This window comes from Chiloscyllium punctatum, chromosome 50 (genome assembly GCF_047496795.1).
Source record: "Chiloscyllium punctatum isolate Juve2018m chromosome 50, sChiPun1.3, whole genome shotgun sequence".
Classification (NCBI taxonomy): Eukaryota; Metazoa; Chordata; class Chondrichthyes; order Orectolobiformes; family Hemiscylliidae; genus Chiloscyllium; species Chiloscyllium punctatum.
This window is the reverse complement of record NC_092788.1, coordinates 28,639,699-28,645,580: the sequence shown is the minus strand read 5'-3', so window position 1 is coordinate 28,645,580 and position 5,882 is coordinate 28,639,699.

The following is a 5,882-nucleotide window of genomic DNA, read 5'->3' as shown; positions in this document are numbered from 1 at the left end:
GATTGGTTGGGCGCAGGGGGGGGGGGGGGGCGGGAACCCCTGGGTAGGAGCGGGGCACGGCGGGATACTGGAGGACCAAAGCTTGGACGAAGTCGAAACAAAAAAACCAAGCCTCCCAAGTCCTTGGAGGACTCGTTGAAGACCACGCCCCCCCCCCCCCCGCACACCTCGGAGGACTCAGTGAAGACCACGCCCCCCCACCCCTCGGAGGACTCGTTAAAGACCACGCCCCCCCCCACACCTCGGAGGACTCAGTGAAGACCACGCCCCCCCCCACACCTCGGAGGACTCACTGAAGACCACGCCCCCCCCACCCCTCGGAGGACTCAGTGAAGACCACGCCCCCAATCCTCAGGGGGAACTCAGTCAAGACCCCGCCCCCATCCCTGGGAGGAGTCAGCGAAAGAAGACCCCGCCCCCAATCCTCGGAGGACTCCTGCAACCAGCTGATTGAAGGGGCCGCTCTCCGAAAGCTCGTGCTCTCCAGTAAACCCGTTGGACTTTTCACTTTGTACACCAACACCGTCATCTCCGAATCAGGACCCCGATCCAAGGTGGTCTCAAGGAAGACTCCACCCCCAATCCTGGGAGGACCCAGTGGAGATCCGCCCCCAATCCTAGGGGACTCAGTAAAGACCCCGCCCCCTAATACTGGAGGATTCAGTAAAGACCCCGCCCCCAATCCTGGAGGACTCGGTAAAGACCCCGCCCCGTGATCCTGGAGGACTCAGTAAAGACCCCGCCCTCAATCCCGGAGGACTCGGTAAAGACCCCGCCCCCAGTCCTGGAGGACTCGGTAAAGACCCCGCCTCGTGATCCTGGAGGACTCGGAAAAGACCCCGCCCCCAATCCTGGAGGACTCGGTAAAGACCCCGCCCCGTGATCCTGGAGGACTCGGTAAAGACCCCGCCCCCGAACAATTGTATATTTCAAAAACAAAAATATTCACTTTAATATATGTACTTAGTTTTTAAAAAGGGTTAATTTCTGTATTTTTGTTTTCTCATTGTTGACAATGGCAACGCCCCGTCTTGCGAGGCTTTGCAGCTTATAACCATGGCAACCGACCTAAAGCATTTATTTCACTTGCATATTTAACTCTTTAGCTATAATTCTTTAAAACCCTCTGGTTGTACAGGAGGTGCAATTCAACCTCGGGGTTTGGGGGAATTTAAAAACTATATATATATTTTTTTTTGAGAAAGGTGACGGTTGGAGAAACCGGAAGTCCGGCCGCCTCCCGCTTCATTTTTCAAACAATAACGACCGTTACGGGATTTGTTTTTTTTAAAAGTGAATGCAAACTGCCCAGATGAGAGCAATCTGCATTCGACGGTGGCATCCTGCGAATTATTGAGTGAAATGTTTGCCATTAAAGTCTGTTTTGTGGATTTCGGGGGGTCATGACCCCTCGTTTCCCCACCCCCCCCTCCCTACCCATGGCAACCGATCACCAGGGCAACCTATCACCAGGGCAAACATGTCTCCCCGTGGCAACCTGCCTATCCCACTGACAATCCATCGCTGTAGCAACCCATTACCAGGGCAACCCGCCTATCCCCAGGGTAACCCATCTCCATAGCAACCAGGCACCAGAGCAACCTGCCCATCTCCATAGCAACCCACCCCAGAGGGCAATTCACCACCAGGATAACCCCATAGCCAATGGCATACATCAGTGACCACCCACATGACAGTCCACCAAGTCCCATGACAAACCATTGGGAGGGAGACCCTACTGTGCATATGGCCACCCAAACCCCCATAGAGAAACAGTGATACACCTTCACCAACCGCTTTTTCAATACTGAGAACACAAGAACTAGGATCAGGTGTAGGCCGGTCCTTCGAGCCTCCTCCATCACTCAATAAGATCAGGGCTAGTCCTTTTGTGGACTCAGCTCCATTTACCCGCAGAAGATGGAAACCAGATTCTGGATTAGTGGTGCTGGAAGAGCAAAGCAGTTCAGGCAGCATCCGAGGAGCAGTAAAATCGACGTTTTGGGCAAAAGCCCTTCATCAGGAATAAAGGCAGAGAGCCTGAAGGGTGGAGAGATAAGCTAGAGGGTGGGGAGAAAGTAGCATAGAGTACAATAGGTGAGGGGGGGGAGGGGATGAAGGTGATAGGTCAGGGAGGAGGGTGGTGGAGTGGATAGGTGGAAAAGAAGATAGGCAGGTAGGACAAGTCATGGGGACAGTGCTGAGCTGGAAGTTTGGAACTAGGGTGAGGTGGGGGAAGGGGAAATGAGGAAACTGTTGAAGTCCACATTGATGCCCTGAGGTTGAAGTGTTCCGAGGTGGAAGATGAGGCGTTCTTCCTCCAGGCGTCTGGTGGTGAGGGAGTGGCGGTGAAGGAGGCCCAGGACCTCCATGTCCTCGGCCAAGTGGGAGGGGGAGTTGAAATGTTGGGCGACAGGGCAGTGTGGTTGATTGGTGCAGGTGGCCCAGAGAGGTTCCTTAAAGCGCTCTGCTAGGAGGCATCCAGTCTCCCCAATGTAGAGGAGACCACATTGGGAGCAACGGATACAATAAATGATATTGGTGGATGTGCAGGTAAAACTTTGATGGATGTGGAAGGCTCCTTTAGGGCCTTGGATGGAGGTGAGGGTGCAGGTTTTGCAATTCCTGTGGTGGCAGGGGAAGGTGCCAGGATGGGAGGGTGGGTTGTAGAGTGGCGTGGACCTGACCAGGTAGTCACGGAGGGAACAGGCTTTGCGGAAGGCGGAAAGGGGTGGGAAGGGAAATATATCCCTGGTGGTGGGATCTTTTTGGAGCTGGCAGAAATGTCGGTGGATGATTTGGTTTATGCGAAGGTTGATAGGGTGGAAGGTGAGCACCAGGGGGATTCCGTCCTTGTTATGGTTGGAGGGGTGGGGGCTGAGGGCTACAGTTGGAGAGGTGGTTTCTGAAGGCTATGGAACAACGACCGACTTGACACATTTTTTACAAACCCACCAACTCCCACAGCTACCTGGATTACACCTCTTCCCACCCTATCTCTTGCAAAAATGCCATCCCGCATTCCCAATTCTTCCGCCTCCACCATATCTGCTCCCAAGAGGTCCAGTTCCACCACAGAACACACCAGATGGCCTCCTTCTTTAGAGACCGCAATCTCACTTCCCATTTGGTTAAAGATGCCCTCCAATGCATCTCGTCCACATCCCGCACCTCCGCCCTCAGACCCCACCCCTCCAACCATAACAAGGACAGAACGTCCCTGGTGCTCACCTTCCACCATACCAACCTTCGCATAACCCAATTCATCCGCCGACATTTCCGCCACCTCCAAAAAGACCCCAACACCAGGGATATATTTCCCTCCCCACCCCTTTCTGCCTTCTGCAAAGACCGTTCCCTCCGTGACTACTTGGTCAGGTCCACGCCCCCCTACAACCCACCCTCCCATCCTGGCACCTTCCCCTGCCACCGCAGGAATTGCAAAACCTGCGCCCACACCTCCTCCCTCACCTCCATCCAAGGCCCTAAAGGAGCCTTCCACATCCAAAGTCTTACCTGCACATCCACCAATATCATTTATTGTATTTGTTGCTCCCGATGTGGTCTCCTCTACACTGGGGAGACTGGAAGCCTCCAAGCAGAGCGCTTTAGGGAACATCTCCGGGACACCCGCACCAATCAACCACACCGCGCTGTGGCCCAACATTTCAACTCCCCCTCCCACTCTGCCAAGGACATGGAGGTCCTGGGCCTCCTTCACCGCCACTCCCTCACCACCAGACGCCTGGAGGAAGAACGCCTCATCTTTCACCTCAGAACACTACAACCCCAGGGCATCAATGTGGACTTCAACAGTTTCCTCATTTCCCCTCCCCCCACCTCACCCTAGTTCCAAACTTCCAGCTCAACACTGTCCCCATGACTTGTCCTACGTGCCTATCCTCTTTTCCACCTATCCGCTCCACCACCCCCCGTGACCTTTCACCTTCATCCCCTCCCCCACTCACCTATTGTACTCTATGCTACTTTCTCCCCACCCTCTAGCTTATCTCTCCACCCTTCAGGCTCTCTGCCTTTATTCCTGATGAAGGGCTTTTACCCAAAACGTCGATTTTACTACTCCTCGGATGCTGCCTGAACTGCTGTGCTCTTCCAGCACCACTAATCCAGAATCCATTTACCCGCATTTTCACTGTATCCCTTTATTTTTCAAAAAAACTAAGGAATTATCGACTTTAGCTTTAAAAGTGATGACTGAAGTAGCGTCAACCACTTCCCTGGGCAAGGAATTCCACAGAGTAACAAACCACTGGGTGGACAAGTGCCTTGACCATCAATCAGGAAGGGTATAGTCCTGTACACACGCTCAGTGGGGTGGGTACATACCACCAATACCAATACCACCACCACCAGCACCAAATCTCTGGTCTTGCTCCAACATTCCCCTCCTCATTCACCTCTCATAACTTCCTCCTTAATGCTTCCATGCATCAGTACGCAAGCAGAGTGCCACATAGCTCAAAGATTCACTAACTCACACACTGTCACATGTACACTGTCACAAACACACATTCTCTCACACTCACATTCTGTCTCATATTCACACATACACACACAAATTCTCTTGCGCACACACAGTTTCATACATACTTTCTCGCCCTCTCAAACACAGTCACTCACTCACAGTCTCTCACTTGCATCCACTTGGTCTCCCTCACACATAATTTCTTACACATTCTCTATATCTCACACAGACAATTATACACCCCTACCCCTCCAAAGAATCTGCAGAATGTTACCTTTAGAATATTTCATTGAAACACTGACATCTGCAGAAAATTTTTAAAAATTATTCCCAGATTCTCCCAAATGTTTGTCTGTCAGCAAAGTCACTTTGCATACAAACTGTTAGCACTGAAGTGTTTGCCTGGATCAGTCATAACTGGCTGAATTCACTTTTCTGGAGACAGTGGTGGTAGCTTCTGAATTCTGCCGTTAGAAGGCCTTGGTGATGAGGTCTTCCAGTAGTTTTCGATTCGCACACTTTGGTGAGGAGAGTGAGAGAGAGAAAAGGAGGGAGTGCCAAGCCTCTCCAAGATATCCTTCTGTCTGTGTTATAATTCAAAACTGCACAAATTGGGACATGCGCCAAATTTCTGAAAATTCTGTCAACTCAATCCTTTTCCTTTCTGAGTGAAGAGTTGTACCACACTCGAGACATAAGTTTCTCTCCACAGATGTCGCTGGGACCATCTGGTTTCCTCCAGCATGTCCAAGCTGTTACAGACTACAGTGAGTATGGAAGGAGTCTATGTCGACATATTTCAAGGTGGCTGCTGGGATAGAAACCAAAAGCTTTTCTTCACGGAGAGAGTTTGTCAACTTGCTCACTCTCACATTTCTACCCTTTGTGTGTGGGGTCAAGGACCACGAACATCCAGCAACATGTGATTGATCAGACGTGAACGCACATCAGATCACCAGGCGGCATGTCTACAGGCCCCATGACCAATTCTGCTCATGGGGCCAAAGTCCAAGCCCAGCCTCCGGGATATTTCCACCGAGGGAGGGGATGCCTTGGGAGCAGAGGCAGTGAAACAACGTCGAAAGAAACTCAGAACGGACAGCTCGAGGAAGTAAATAAGTAGAGGATGCAGGGAAAGCACAGGAGGGGAATGCAACTGACCGGATTGCTCTGCAAGACAGCCAGTACGATTGTCTGGGGCTGTATAGCCTCCATCTGAGAGGTTAGAAATCTGGGGCCTCAGGACTCTTGGTCCTGTGACTTTTACAGAGAAAAAAAGACTTTAATTAGGAGCAGGAGGTTACTCGGCCCCTCGAGCCTCCCTCCTACCCCGTGTGGTGGGGGCTGGTCTAATAATTCTGCATTCCTGCCATCCCTTATATCCTCTCAACGTCTT